Source organism: Rosa rugosa, chromosome 7, assembly GCF_958449725.1.
Source record: "Rosa rugosa chromosome 7, drRosRugo1.1, whole genome shotgun sequence".
In the NCBI taxonomy this organism is placed as follows: domain Eukaryota; kingdom Viridiplantae; phylum Streptophyta; class Magnoliopsida; order Rosales; family Rosaceae; genus Rosa; species Rosa rugosa.
The window spans coordinates 1,093,664-1,109,309 of record NC_084826.1 but is presented as its reverse complement, the minus strand read 5'-3'; the positions used below and the strand labels follow the sequence as shown (position 1 = coordinate 1,109,309).

General features: G+C 36.9%; 1 long non-coding RNA gene across 1 annotated transcript; it reads left to right on the top strand.

The window, feature by feature from the left end:
* Positions 1 to 13,330: 13,330 nt before the first annotated feature.
* On the top strand, positions 13,331 to 14,595 carry LOC133720860 (uncharacterized). Its single transcript, XR_009852003.1, has 4 exons — positions 13,331 to 13,404; positions 13,817 to 13,864; positions 13,940 to 14,049; positions 14,441 to 14,595. It is a non-coding gene; the product is annotated as an uncharacterized LOC133720860 (long non-coding RNA).
* The last annotated feature ends 1,051 nt before the right edge of the window (positions 14,596 to 15,646 follow it).

The window sequence follows — 15,646 nt, the reverse complement described above, 5'->3', positions numbered from 1 at the left end:
ATAATCGTTGATCTCATCTTATTTGCAGTCAGATGAAGCTTGACATCTTGGGTCCACTTGAGATAGTTCCTTCCGGAAACTTCCAAAGCGACAAAGTCAAGCTTGTTGAGATTTGACATTCTCTACAAGGATTTAAAGGACAATAGTTAGTGCTATGGGTAATAACTTCCATAAGCAATCAATAAGAACTTCAGGTTCCATAACATGATACTAAAAATCGGATTAAACATGTATAGTGAATTTGTGAAGGAAACTTCAAGTTCCTTTTATGATACATGTGAACTTCTGGTTCAATATTTATGTATGAATTTTTTGGTTCAATGTTTATGTGTGAACTTCCGGTTCATTAAGTACCTACATTCCTCACATATATATTCTTAATGCAAAGAATTTAAGCGGGTAAAATATTTAAATTTAATATGAGCAGGTAACACCACAAAACATTATCATAATAAATAATGAAGGAAAGATGTATCATTATCACAAAGTCCAAACAAGTATATATAGATATTCGTCACAATATACATGAATTGATAGCTAAATTAAAAGCTATTGATTTTCCTCTTTCTTTCCCTTTTTTTTCAATCATGCCAATTATAATGCAAGAGAAATAAGTGTCTCTCATAGAGGATTAAGTTAAACTAGATGCTTCAACAAAAGTCATAAACTGTGACTGCAGTTCCTACTAAACAACAGTCAAAAAACGAACTGAAACACTAAGCAAAACTACCCAGAAAAATATGAAAATTTACAGAGATGTACTAAACATATAAGGACTCCAGCATACAAAATTTGGTGAATTTTGGAGTTGAATTACTATTTTAAATAAATACTGGAACACAGACATCAGAAGGTAAAATGAAACAGCGAAATTGGTTTTTGTTTGGAAAAACCTACTTGGTTGTAGAGCTTGTAGACTGATGTTGATTGAATGATGAACTACCTCTTCTCTGCAACCCAAGAGTTATTCACCTCTTCTCTTGTCAATCTGCAATCCGAATCCTAGAGCTATTCGTGCTGATAACGTGTTGTAAAATGGAAATGTTTCAGAAAATGGAGAGAGTTTTGCTTCAAAGAACTTGAGAGAGAGAGAGAGAGAGTTTTGATGCAGAGAGGGAGTGTAGTATTTTCTGTTTTCTCTATCATCCATGGATGAGAAATGGATTACATATATAGTGGAAGGCAAGGAACATATAGCCTAAAATCCTCCATAAAACAAGGACCCTTAAAGTCCTCCTTAAAACATGGATCCCCTAAAACTAGGAAAGAGGAAAGCATCTTCTAATATACAATAATTTACATGATATATCCATAATAATTTACAACAAATATCACATCATTCCAGTACTCACAGCCCATCTTTTCTTCTGCTATTTCCAATCAAAACCCGTTTCAGAGAGAGTCGAGCAGACAAGGTCCCCTACCATCGATCGCTTATTTTGATTCAAATCACTATCGCTATCGAGTTCAAATAGTTTTGATTTTTCGGATTGTTTTCATTTGCTACGGCTTTATCTTCAATCTGTTTTGAGGGATTTGATTGTGTGTGGAGGAGCTTTGTTTGGTTAGTGGCTAAGTGAAGGAATAGGAAAAATGAAATCTTGATTATGGGTTTTGATTTAATTCCGATGATATGTAGTAGAGGAATGGAAAAGAAATTTATTTGAAGTTTTTGTGTTTGGGTTTGTAAATTTCATGGTCTGCTTTCTGTGATTAGGAATCACATATTCACTTGCATTTTTTTCTGGGTTCATTTTACTTGAGAAACCCACAGGATTTTGAATTGTTGTCTTGATTTTGCTTCACCTAATGAAGTGAGGGAGTGAATATATGCTTATGATATAGTTTTCTGGTAATGACCGTAAACATCAGCTTCATGTTTCTTGGACCTGTTAATCCTTTCCCTATCTAGTTCTTTATTATCAGTAAATGTTTATTTCTCAACTATTTTTGAAGTTTTACTTATGATGCTAACCTTTTTTACGTTATACACCTCAGACCTCAGTACTTAAGGAAAGGAACTGTTCTTCGTAGCAAATCTGGACATTAGAAGAATTTACCATAACTCTTTTTCAATTATTCAAAACTAAAGATGCTCCACGCTTACCATAATTAATTTCATTTGGGGAACCAAAATTAAATGTTCAACAAAGCTTGAGCACTGTCTTAAGTTACTAATGCTGTTTGTGTTAAAGGTGATAATCGATCTTACCCCTAATGTTTGCTATATTAGTCATTATTAAACACATGACCAACATTGACCCCAGCTGTGTGGATCATTTCCTAACTTTTGGCAAAAAAACAAAACAAACAGAAACTGAAATGGTATTATTGCTTGGCTTGCATGAGTAATGCAATGTATAATATATTTACTGATCATATTGTTAATACTGGTGAAATTTTTCTTCAAAACGTGATTAGTATGTTCTGTTTCTATAACAGAGGGATGTGGATGTAGTAAATGTTTTTATGTTCATGATGTGACCGATAAGTTGTTCATAATGTCAGCCATTAATTTGTGAAATTATGTGTGCTCGCAGGTGACTGTTGTAAGCAAGAACCTAACTGGCATTGCAGATAACTGAACTGCAGGTACTAAATAAGAGAAGGTAGTTTCCTCATTTTGACTCTCATAACCGCTAATTTCAACTCTCAGCATTATTTTTTATTATCCCCAGTAAACGTTTTTGCTTCTGGGTCAGAGGTATTTCCTTTGTATTTTACTACCAGTCTCTGTGCATTGAATTGATCTGTTTACTGTGTTTTGTTTGGTAGTGTTGTAGTTTGTTTTGGAGTGAAAAATATTAATTAGAGGTTTAGACTGATCTGTAAGTACCCAGCTTGAATTCCATGTGGCATCTTCTGCAACATAAGTTACTTCAACTTCGAAAAGCTGTCGAATTTACTGAGCCATATGTGAAAATTGGTTTTCCAGGCTCTTAAAAGCGATTAAACTTTGTTCTGTTGGATTTGTTTGCTTATAGGGTCATCATACAATTACTGCTTTTGGCTGAATAGTCTTTGAGTTGATCTTCGGAAAATAAATGCCCAAGGTTGAATAACTCTAACCACTAATATGAGTGATTCATATCAATGTGCTGAGTTACTTTACTAATAAGTAAAAGCATAAAACTTATGTGAATTAACTTTTCTACAATTCTTTAAATAAATATTACAAGCAGCTTCTCTGCCTCTTTTGAACATTTATAGGTTAGCAGAGGTATAGGAATAGTTCCAAAGCCTCCCTAGCAGTTCCAAAACTATTCTGAAGTATGAAAATATAAATCAAGTACTTCCCTTCATCATCGCTGATATCCCTCCTAAATTTTTAATTGTTAATCATATAGTTCAAAGATTTAAATTGTTTAATAAAATGAGATTGGAAAGACACGTACATTTTGAGTTTTACATATCTTATGCTTTGCTCATGGAATCCAAGAACAAGGTGAAAGCTGCCAATTAATGAATTTCAAATCTTGATATCCCAAGGACTCCATATGTTCATTTTAAACTTGAATATCGCATTTCTTTTGTTTCTTACTCATTGTAGACATGCATTAAGTGATTATTATTTTGTTCATAGGAGTGTTCAGCCCATAGAAACATTTAATGATGCATTTAGGAAATTTCTTGCACACTCAATGAGAAGACCACCAAAAGCTCCCGAGGTATGCAACCCTTATACTCTTTGTGCTGGATTTATTTTAGTATTGGTTGTGTACAAGTCATTTGCCTTTTAATCTTTTTGAACTGTCAGGAGGATTCAGCAGAGGAACGCTTACCCGCCCGAAGCTTTGGAACTGTCCTTGCCAAGGGACAAAATCACAAATTCATTGAAGCTATATAGGTTGGCATACGGAATTCTACGTACTTTCTTTAGATTAGTTTGGTTATTCCAAGTAAACTTACTTCACCGAAAACGAAATAAGTTATATGTCCAATTTCAGATCAATCACACCAATTTGGATAGTATTGATTTCAAAAGAAGGTGCTACCTTTGTTAATGATTCTATCTATTTTTTTTTTTTTTTTAAAGTAGTATGATTGTCATGTTTAAAGTCATTTTGTTTGGTTTCTGTAATATGCAATATGCAGTGAAAGTGAGTTTGAACACATCACAGGATTCATGTTCTTGCATAAAGATCTTTTCAAAATAATGACGCAGTTCAATTATGTGTTCAATATGTATAGGAAAAAAAAAACCGCAGCATCGCGCCAGCAGATGCACTAGTTTATATGAGCTACCACTAGGGTAGGCTTGGGCTATCAAAAGTTATCTAATTTGGGCTCCGCTGATTCACATCCTGACCCATTCATAATTCATCAGGTTCCAAATTGCAAGCAATTGTATTTACTCTTTTACTTCTTCCTTTCTTGCATTGCATGTTTTTTCTTCCAATCAATTCATCTTTTCCATTGTTTCCCCTATAAATTATAGGACAGAAGGTGTGGGGTTTCTAAATATGTTGAGATATAATTTCTAAGCGATGGACGAAATTATCACGCACTGATCTTTGTGCTTACTCGAAAAATGAAAGGATCAACTCCAGTTAATAAGAGTCTTAATGACTGGGCTAGGGTTTAGGGGAAGACGATCGGTGTGACTTTGGGTGAAGAGTGGCAGAGGTTTTAGGGAAGATGACGGGGGTTTGGTTGCGGTAGGAGAGTGGAGGAGTGGGTTTGGACTTGGCTTAGGCTTGGTTTTAAATTTAGGCTCAATTTTGGGCTTATCTTTGAAACTGGTTTTGGAATTGGGGCCCAATTCGGCCTGGATTGGACAGACACATTTGTTTCAATTTTATTCTGTTTCGGTAAAGTAAGTCCGTGATCATTTTGTTGCTTCAATTGTAAATCACACCTGCGATCATAATATTAATGACGATGACTTGAACCAAATTAATCACGTGTATTCCTAGTGGCGAGGTGGGAGATGTGTTGAGTATATGTATCTCCTATGTGGGTTTTGAGCCATAACCTGGCGGGATAGCCAGCCATATCTCGGTTGGTTTGCCAGTTAATCCTAACCAATTTATTTGGTTCTTTGCCATATTGGTGCCCATCTTTGTAGCCTCAAGGTGTGCTAGAGATTATATATATATTTTTTTTTATTGTCCTTTTAGATCGTAGATTTATTATGGCTATGGTTTTGTATTGTTTATCCTAATTATAACTTTGCTCTCTAAATCAATGAAATCTTTTATGTGATAAACAAAAAAATGACTAGGGTAGGTAGTTGGATTGAATATTGTACGTGTGGACAAGGAGTTGGCTCGGGCAATCAATTTTAATTTGGAAAGAAAAATTTAGATGAAGCTGATATCCTTTGATCCTCTTTTGAAAAAGTAAAAAAAGAAATTTTTTTTAAAAAAAAACTTATATCACTTTAGGTTTAGGATCAAAACATATATAGCTATCTACGTACTGTTAAATAATGTGTTTACATTTTTACTTTTTGATCTGTTGCATTAATCATTGTTTAACATTTTTGCTTCTCTCTAAAATGCTTCTTGGTCCCTGTTAGCGAAGATGAGAGAGTAGAGAGAAGAGAGAGAAGTACAGAATTTTAGAGAAGCAAAAACTGAGCTCACACTATTACGTACAATGGGAACGTACAGGTATTTATACCTAGAGCTGAGCTACTCAGATGAGCAACACGTGGGACACAGCTGTAGGTCACTAACTAATTAAGCATGTACTAACCCTAATTAGCAAAACTAATTAAGCACTAATTATAACAGAAACGTAACAACCTTTTCTATCAATGAACAATGCTAGGCTAGGAACTATATTTCTGTTAACAGCCCTCCTCAGCTTGATGCTTAGACATGAGCTTCAAGCTGGTGCAAAGGTAGTTGTGTTGTGGTGAGCAAAGCCCTTTTGTGAATAAATCTGCAAGTTGTTCCTTTGAGGCTACAAACTGAACCTTGATTGTACCAACCTTGACTTGAACTCGGGTGAAGTGCACATCAACTTCTATATGTTTCAACTTTGAGTGATAGACTGGATTGGTTGCAAGAGCAAGTGCTGAGATGTTGTCACAGTGAAGAGTTGGTGTCTGGAGCAAATCAATATGAAGATCCTTAAGCAAATGAGTTAACCACAGTATCTCTGACGTTGTATCAGCCATACTCCTGTATTCTGCTTCAGTGGAGGACCTAGAGACTGCAGATTGTTTCTTGCTACACCAAGAAATAGGAGCATCATCAAGCATGATTACAAATCCAGTGGTGGACTTTCTATCATTTGGATCGCCTGCCCAATCAGCATCACAATAAGCTTGAAGATCAATGGGTTTAGCACACTGAGCAGCCCTCCTGAAGCAGATGCCAACATCAAGAGTACCTTTGACATACCTAAGTATTCTTTTTGCAGCAATAAAATGTTGTTCAGTAGGGTTGTGAAGGAATTGACAGACTGAATTAATGCTAAATGCAATATCAGGTCGTGTGAATGTGAGGTACTGCAAGCAGCCAACAATGCTTCTGAAGTGTGGAATATCAACAGAGTTCAAGGGTTTTCCAACATCTTTGATCAGTTTGACACCAGACTGACAGGGAGTAATTTGAGAATGACAATCATCAAGTCCAGCTTTATGAATTAAGTCAGTAGCATATTTATGCTGAGAGACAAAAAGTCCACCATGTTTGAGATAAGTGATCTCCAAGCCAAGGAAAAAGTGAAGATCTCCCAGGTCCTTCATATCAAACTCAAGGTCCAAAGCATGTTTAATTTCTTCAATAAGAGCCTCAGAGTTACCTGTGATAATGATATCATCCACATAGAGCAGCAAGTAGACCTTAGAGCATCCTGTGATTTTAACAAAGAGGCTTGGATCTGCATATGAAGTTTCAAAACCAATTGAGGGTAAGAAATGAGTGAATCTCTCATTCCAGGCTCTTGGGGCTTGTTTAAGTCCATATAATGACTTATTAAGCTTGCAAACATGTGTAGGCAAGTGTGGATCCTCAAATCCTCCTGGTTGGGACATGTAAACTTCTTCAGTTAATAGGCCATGCAGGAAAGCATTTTTCACATCCATCTGATGTAATCTCCAACCTGAATATGCAGCAAGAGCAAGGATTAATCTAACAGTTGTGTGTCTCACAACTGGTGAGAATGTTTCATCATAGTCCACTCCATATTCTTGACTGAAGCCTCTTGCAACCAGTCTTGCTTTGTGCCTTGCTGTAGTGCCATCTGCATGCCTCTTAATTTTAAACAGCCATTTGCAAGAAACTAAATTTTTATCTGGGGGAAGTGGAACCAAAGTCCAAGTTTGCTGTTTGATTAAAGCATCATATTCTTCTTGCATAGCTTGTTTCCATACAGGAATCTGCAAGGCAGTTTTATATGAGCTCGGTTCTACATCTGCAGGAGTAGCACTAACTGGTGTCATAATGGACAAGAAGCACTTCTTTTTCACAATTCCATTCTTACTCCTAGTAACCATTGAGTGATCATTTTCTGTTGTAGTGAGACCAGTGATGGGATGAAGCAAGTTGGCAGAGGAGCTTTGATGAGTGGACCTATTTGGTGAGCAATTTAGGACAATGGAGATGGATCCTCCTCCAGCAGAAGATTGAACAGTTAAAGCACCATTGTCTTCTTCAAAATGTATCTCAGTATTTGTATCAGGTCCAAAAGCAGGATATGAGTCAGAGACAATATTAGAAGTGATGACAGGAACATTATCAATGAATTGACATAGTTGTGTGTCTTCTGTAGCATCATTGCTAGTAGTCTCAGGAAGTGATGATGCAGACTCAATAGATGAAGGAGTTTCATGAGCAGTGCTATGTGCATTAGCTGATTCAGGATTATGCAAACTATGAGAAGACTGAGGAGAGTGAACCTGACCTGTTGCTGTAGTTGTTGCAGTGTCTGGTGTGGCTGACAAAGGTGTTGGCAAGGACTGAGTGTAGGACTGAGTGTGCAGCAAGTGAGCAGGTATTTCCATATATTGCTTTTGACTTGCAGAGTTAACCTTGTGCTTGTCGATTTCAGATAGACTCTTCTTTGTAACTGAGGCATAAGGGAAACAACTCTCTTCAAAGAAGACATGCCTGGAGATAATGTACCTTTTGATGACAGGACTGTAACATATGTATCCTTTGTAGCCAGCAGCAAACCCCAAAAATATACACCTCATTGTCTTAGGTTGAAGCTTATTATGTTGAGCAGAAGACAATAGTGGATAACAAGCACATCCAAATACTCTGAGTATATTGAGTGCAGGTTGATTCCCATATAGACTTGCATATGGAGAGCTCATATCCAGATTTGGTGTAGGCATTCTATTGATGAGGTAGGTAGCTATAGCACATGCATGATACCAAAATTGTGGTGGAAGGGATGCAGTGTGCAACAATGTGACAGCAGACTCCCTAATGTGCCTATTCTTTCTTTCACTCACTCCATTCTGCTCAGGTGTATAGGGACAAGAAACTTAATGTATAATTCCATGATCATTCAGAAACTGCTTGAATTTACCATTCATATATTCTCCACCACCATCACTTCTAAAGCTCTTAATTTTAGTTGAAAATTGAGTAACAACAAGAGCACAAAGAGATTGAAAGTAAGTGAAAACTTCACTTTTATTTCTCATTGGAAACATCCAGGTAAACCTGGTACAATCATCGATGAACAAAACAAAATACTTGAATCCATCTATGGATAGATGTGGGCAAGGTCCCCATACATCAGAGTGTATCAAATCAAAGGGTTTCTGAGTCCTAGTCTGTGAGATGGAGAATGGTAACTTCTTAAACTTGCCTAGTAAACATGACTCACAGAGAGTAGCTTCAGTATCAGCTATACTATGCATATTGCATTTATTTAACATGTGCTTCACTATTTCATTTGAAGGATGCCCAAACCTTTGTTGCCACAAGTTGTGCTTCACTAGTTTCCCAACCAATGCAGTGTTCTGAGAAGGTGGAGAGTTTGTAAGAGTAGTCTCACTTGATGTAGAATTCTGGAGCTGAAAAGGCAAGTCAAATGGAATGGGATACAGTCCTTGCTTACTCAGTCCTCTGTAGAGAACCTTGCCCAACACCTTGTCCTGTATCACACACATGAATTCATCAAACCATACAGAACAATTATTTTGTTTACATAGTTGATATATAGACAGTAAATGAGTAGCTAAGTCAGGAATAAGCAACACATTGTCCATCTTTAGTAAACCTAGCATTGCATTACCAATGTGGCTGATGTGTAGTTGTGATCCATTACCAATTTTAACAGTATCAGCTGCAGGATATTGAGTGAGGTTACTAAGAAGCTGAGCATCACTTGTCATGTGGTTGGTGGCACCAGTATCTGCCAACCAAAATTGAGGTGCATTGGAAGCTGTAGCAAGCATAGCAGTGTGTTCAGCTCCATTTTGTTGCTATTGCTGCTGTTGGCCTGGGAAACCAATGATGAAGAAGCGCCTATCAGCAGTATGGTTCTTCTTTCCACAGTATTGACAACCTCCAGAATTGAAGGAGTTGAAGTTGTTTCCCTGAAAGTTGGACAAAGTCCTGCAAGTTTTTGCTCCATGACCAACCTTTTGGCATAGTTGGCAAATGAGAGAGCCACCACCCCCATTGAAGTTCATATTGCCTCCACTAAAGTTTCCAGTCTGCATATTGAGATTGTTGCCAAATGGTCGAGGTCCAGGATTATTGAATCTGGGGCCACCTGAGTTGTGAAACCTTACAGGGCCTCTTCCAGCATAGAATCCGGCATAGCCAAAAGAGTTGTTGTCATTCAAGGGAATTGAGTTGAATGGTTGAAAACCATATGGAATAGCTGGAATGGAAGTGTAAGTGTATTGGGGTGCCAATTGCAAGTTTGGTGCAGTAGGTGCATGAATTGAATACTGCATAGTTGATGCTTGAGGAGATGTTTGATTCTGAGGCATGGACCAAGCAGGCACAGCAGGGTTGGTTTGCATCATGGTTTACACCTGTGGTGGAGAGAAACCTGGAGGAACTGAAGGAGCATGAGACACTGTTTGTACTGGTTGTGAGAGGCTAGAAGAACTTGGAGAAGAGGTCTGTATAGTATTGTTGCAGAAGACAGGCTGAGACACAGAACTTGATGCTTGAGAGTTCACAGTCATGCTAGTGCTAGTGTTATTCTGAGCAATCATTGCAGTTAGTGGTGAGACAATAGAGTTCTCATTTGCAATATCCACTTCAGCAGCTTTCAGTAAAGTCTTGAGTGCACTGAGAGAGCATGTTACAAACTGAGCTCTTATGACTGTTTTGATGGCTGCAAACTCAGATGGTAAGCCATTTAGCACAGTGACAACAATGTCTTCATCATCCACAAGTACTCCTACAGTTTCCAGAGCATCCTTTGCAATTTTGATCTTGTCCAAATATGTTTCAATATCATCACTGTCTTTCTTGATATTCTGTAGGTTGGATTTCAGTTGCAAGATATTCTGTCGATTAGCAGCAGCAAACTTAAGCCTCAAGTTATCCCACATTTCTTTAGCTGATTTACTGCCTACAGCACTAGTCATGGCAACAGGACTCAGAGTTTGGCCAATCATATTGATGATACTTTGGTCCTGAGTCTTCCAGACAACATAATCAGTGGAGGGAGTACTAGTAACTCCATCAGAAGCAAGGACAAACTGTGGTGGACAATGTGTTGAACCATCAACAAAGCCAAATAGATTTTGACCTCTAAGGAATGATTCCATGCGAAACAACCATGTAGGATAGTTGTTCTCATCGAGTAAGATGTTAGGGAGATACACAGTGGTGTGAGTAGTAGTATGAGCAGTAATAGTCATCTTTAGCTTTCAACTTTCAGATCTCTCAATGAACACTTGTAAATGAACAATTCGAGCCCAACCAAGAGTAGATCAAGGACAATCTTGTATAATTAAATTTGAACAAGAAGCAGTAAAATCAGTATATCAAACTTCAATTTCAACAATCTAGGGTTTCTATTCTTGATTTCTTCAACTTTGTTCATCAATTTCAGAATAACTTGTACTGAAAATGCAGGTAGTATATATCAAACTTCAATTTCAACAGTCTAGGGTTTCTATTCTTGATTTCTTCAAATTTGTTCATCAATTTCAGAATAACTAATACTGAATATGCAGGTAGTATACTAGAATCATAAATCCAAGGCTTCGAAGCCACAAATAACAACGATTTGCATCAAATCTCGAAGAAAATCTCAAATCTCAGATCTATATGTATGAAGAACTTATCTGAATCACACTGCAAGTAAACTCTGGTATGTGCTAGAGAGAGAGTGATGAACTCAGGCGATTGAAACGACAACATGATCGAACCTGGCTCTTGATGCCATGTTAGCGAAGATGAGAGAGTAGAGAGAAGAGAGAGAAGTACAGAATTTTAGAGAAGCAAAAACTGAGCTCACACTATTACAATGGGAATGTACAGGTATTTATACCTAGAGCTGAGCTACTCAGATGAGCAACACGCACTAGGCCAATAACGTTAACACACGACACTTTTTACACAACGAAAAAAAAAATTTGTTGTGTGATGTGGGAAAGTGAATCATACAACTCTTTTAAGAAAGCTTCATTGTCTAAAGCTGTTAAAATTAAAAAGATTTTAGCTGGAAGGTGATTGCACAAAAATTACAAAAATGATATGTTGTGTGAATGAAAAAAAAAGAACGGCATATTTCCCTCGTACTTTTACTCAAATGTGGCTCCAAATTTTTACTAAATTGCACAACAGAATTGTTAATTTTGTTGTATGAGAGTAACTTGCAGAATGTCATACAATAATTTTTTACTTTGTGTTGTATGATCAAGGAAGATATTTAGGGAATCCCTACTAAATGCCACTCATTCCCCCAAAAACATAAATATTGGAAATCATATTGTAAGTTCCTACAACATAACTCTCTTATTTCTATTGTGTGAATGAAAATGCCTATTCTAGCGCCAAAGTCATTGAATATAGCGGGAACTTTCCCTCTTCTGAACCTCAGCTAAATTTTAACTTGTACATAATCAGACAACAAAACGTAATGTATATGTTGTCTGATTCATGAATAAAAAAGAAACAAGTTAAAAGAACGGTCTTTGACTTCGTGTACACTTACACTTAGACAAAGTGGGTAGCCGTTTCCTCAACACAAAGAACAACCTCTTCTCTCCTCAAAAAACTCAGAGCTACCATGGCAAAACTTCTCATCTCAACACGACCTGCATCACCCCTCATCAAAATACTATCATCCACCATCTCGCCATCTCTCATGAATTAGGGTTAAGAGTTCTACTGTCGCCATCTCTCATCAATAGGGTTCTACTCGTCGCTTAGAGAAGGGTTAGGGGTTCTACTCAGTTTGATTAGGGTTCCATTTGTGGGAAGAAGAAGGAGGAAAAGAGGGTTTCAATCTGCTAAGATTAGGGTCCCATTTGTGGATTCGGGGCTTTTTGGGCTACTTGATTTGGGGGTTTCTCGGCTACTCGAATTGGTGAGTTAAATTTTGTTTGGGATGTCTCGATTTGGTTTTGTGATTATTCATTGCCTTTCATGTGTCGATTTGATGAACTTTTTCATTGGCATATGTGGGTTTTCTAGTTCGGAATTGGAAGAAGCTATTGTGGGTATATTGATTCCAAGCTGTTGGGTTAAAGGCATTCTTCTTCAGCAAAACATTCAGGCCATTGTTGCTATCGTTTTGTTCACGGTACAAATGTTAGTTCTCTTCTGTTTTCCTTTTCTGTAGAAACAGCTTATGGTTGATTTAGAATGTGATGGTTGGTTAGATTAGGAAATTTGTTTGCTGTGAAAAGTGAAATGTTACCTTCTTTCCCTTTCAATTTCTCCTTGATGGTTCAAATACTGCACACCATGTGTTTGATAGTATGCCTCAAAGACAACCACCAAGCTGAACCAGTGGGATGTTCTGTTGTTTTCGAAAAAGCTATACTTCTTCTTTTAATCTCACTTTTTGATACCTTAAAATAGATTCTTCAATGATTGTTTTAAACTTGGTTTCATGAAAAATGAAGTTGAAATGAGATACTTATGCTATTTTGAAGTTAGCAGAGTGTTTCAGGATTTCTGCAGAAATCAGCATTTTCTATCACTTTGGATCTCTGTTTGACCATTCATTTGAACTCCGAATGACTTGAAATTTTGAAAAATTGCAGCTCTATATGTCTAGTTTAAATCTGGAGAGTTGTGCTTGAAATCACTAAAAGGATGATTGTTGGTGAATTTTTCTTTCTTGCTACCAGTTTTCTGAATATGTTTCCGCAGGTAAGTCTTATGATTGTGGAAGGACTTTCTTTTAATTTTATGCGGCTGTATGTTTATCTAAGTTGGAATTCTCCAGGAAGCACTGTCCGGTGCTGGTGCTGGTGCACTTGGATCCCTCGACTTCCTTAGAAACAATCATTAGGTAAGCATCCTGTTACAATACTTCCTAACATGTTCTTATCATTGTTGTACAAATCATTAAATTGACATGATTGGATCATATCAAATTTTTGCAAATATATTGTATGAAGTTACGAACCATCACAATGTGCATAGTATGATTTTATTTGACATTTTGATGTCGTGTGCTATTTTCACTTTCTTATTTTTTTTATTTTTTTGTGGAAGTATAGAAGCCAATGAAAAAAGGTTGAGCACATATTATCACCACTGTAGCATCTATGTTTCACTAAAGTCAACTGCATGCTGGTCTTTGTATGTGTCTAATGAATGGGAAATGTGGGAGATCATGTCTGATTTAGATGCATGTTTGTTTGCTTTATTAAGTTGTTCATGATGAGGATTTTGATTTACTTATTTTGTTTCCATTACAGTTCCAAACGTTGCGCTCAATGTTACAAGCCAACCCACAAATTTTACAGGTATGCATATGAATTGCATCTTTTCACATTAGTAAATGCGATGGTTTCTTTTTAAGCATTCTGCTTTTGTTACAGCCCATGCTGCAGGAACTTGGAAAGCAAAACCCACAGCTTTTAAGATTAATTCAGGAGCACCATACCGAGTTCCTTCAGTTAATAAATGAACCTCTTGAGGGTTCTGAAGGGTGAGCATTTATACATGCGAATTTCTTAAACCATAGTCATCAAAATGCCTAATTAATCCTCAAAAAGCTTAGCAGACCTGAAAAAGAAAATGTGTATTTGGTTTGCTATATTGACTTCAGTTACCACTGTTTTTAAGGACTATTCCATATGATGAATTGGTTAGCTGTTCTATAGTGAGGCTGGCTTCTTGAGTTTTATGGTCGCTACTAGTTATGTAAAGGATAAAGTTGATTCTAGCTATCTGGTTTTTGATCATTGAGATAACTTGATGAACATGTGTGTGTCATTGTACTAAGTTCTACTTTGTCCAGGACTACAAAGGATTTCATGAGACAACTAAGCATGCTCTTTAGAAGTTTAAATCTTGTGCTTTTGTTCTATTCTGTGCAGGACCAAAAGGGATCCAGGGAGTAGGGGTAGAAGCTTGGTATTTTCATATGTGGAATGAGGGGGATAAGTTTGTCGTCAATACATATATCTAGGAGCTATTAGAATTATTTTTTTGTCTTAATGTATGGATGATTGGGAAATACATCCTTTGTAGACACGTGATTCTTTAATGTATGAATCGGAGTACTTCAATTGATGAATTGGATTCAAATTTCTTTTCAATTTTGATCAGTACCATTATTTAGGTAATCATGGAGCATTAATTTTGCCCAATTCTGATCACACAATGATCAGGTAACAATCATACCACACTAGTACTCTACAAGCTGTTGTGTGAGGAGTAATGAAACAACAGAATAATTCTAACTCATGTTGTCTGACAAGCAATCAAACGACAGACCAGACAAGAACTTAGTTGTCCTAATCTAAATCATACAACAGAAAAATTAAAAAAAACGTTGTCTGATAATGTTTTCCAACAACATCTTGAAACAAGTTTCGTTGTCTGATGCATGCACCAACCATGCACAGCATGGCTGCGCGGCAGCTCTGCCTACCATCTGCCGAGGGAAGGCACAACGCTGATAACAAGAGTATGTCGACTGTTTTTATATCATACAACGGTGCATCACCGTTGTGCTATTTTTCATCACACAACGCGCCGATACACAACGGTGGCTGTCCATATCCCACAACGAAAAATATCCGTCGTCTGTTTCATTTTTTGGCCTAGTGACGTGGGACACAGCTGTAGGTCACTAACTAATTAAGCATGAACTAACCCTAATTAGCAAAACTAATTAAGCACTAATTATAACAGAAACGTAACAACCTTTTCTATCAATGAACAATGCTAGGCTAGGAACTATATTTCTGTTAACAGTCCCTTCCATTTCTCTTATTTTCTTTAAGGAGATTCCATGGCAATTTCTGCATGCTACAGTGCCAATTTCTTATAAATGACTTGCTTAGATATGAATAAAAACTAATCGGATCCCCACAATAATAACAAAAGTACACAGTACTTTTTTAGTGATAATTTAAAACATCCACAGTAAATTACATTTCAATAATATTTTGAACAATATAAAACTAAGATATATCATATATCAGATAGATCCATGCATAAAATCCATTAATAAACTCGCAAATACATACACACAACAAAAGCTAGCCATGCATAAAAGCGACCACAATTAAGTTAAA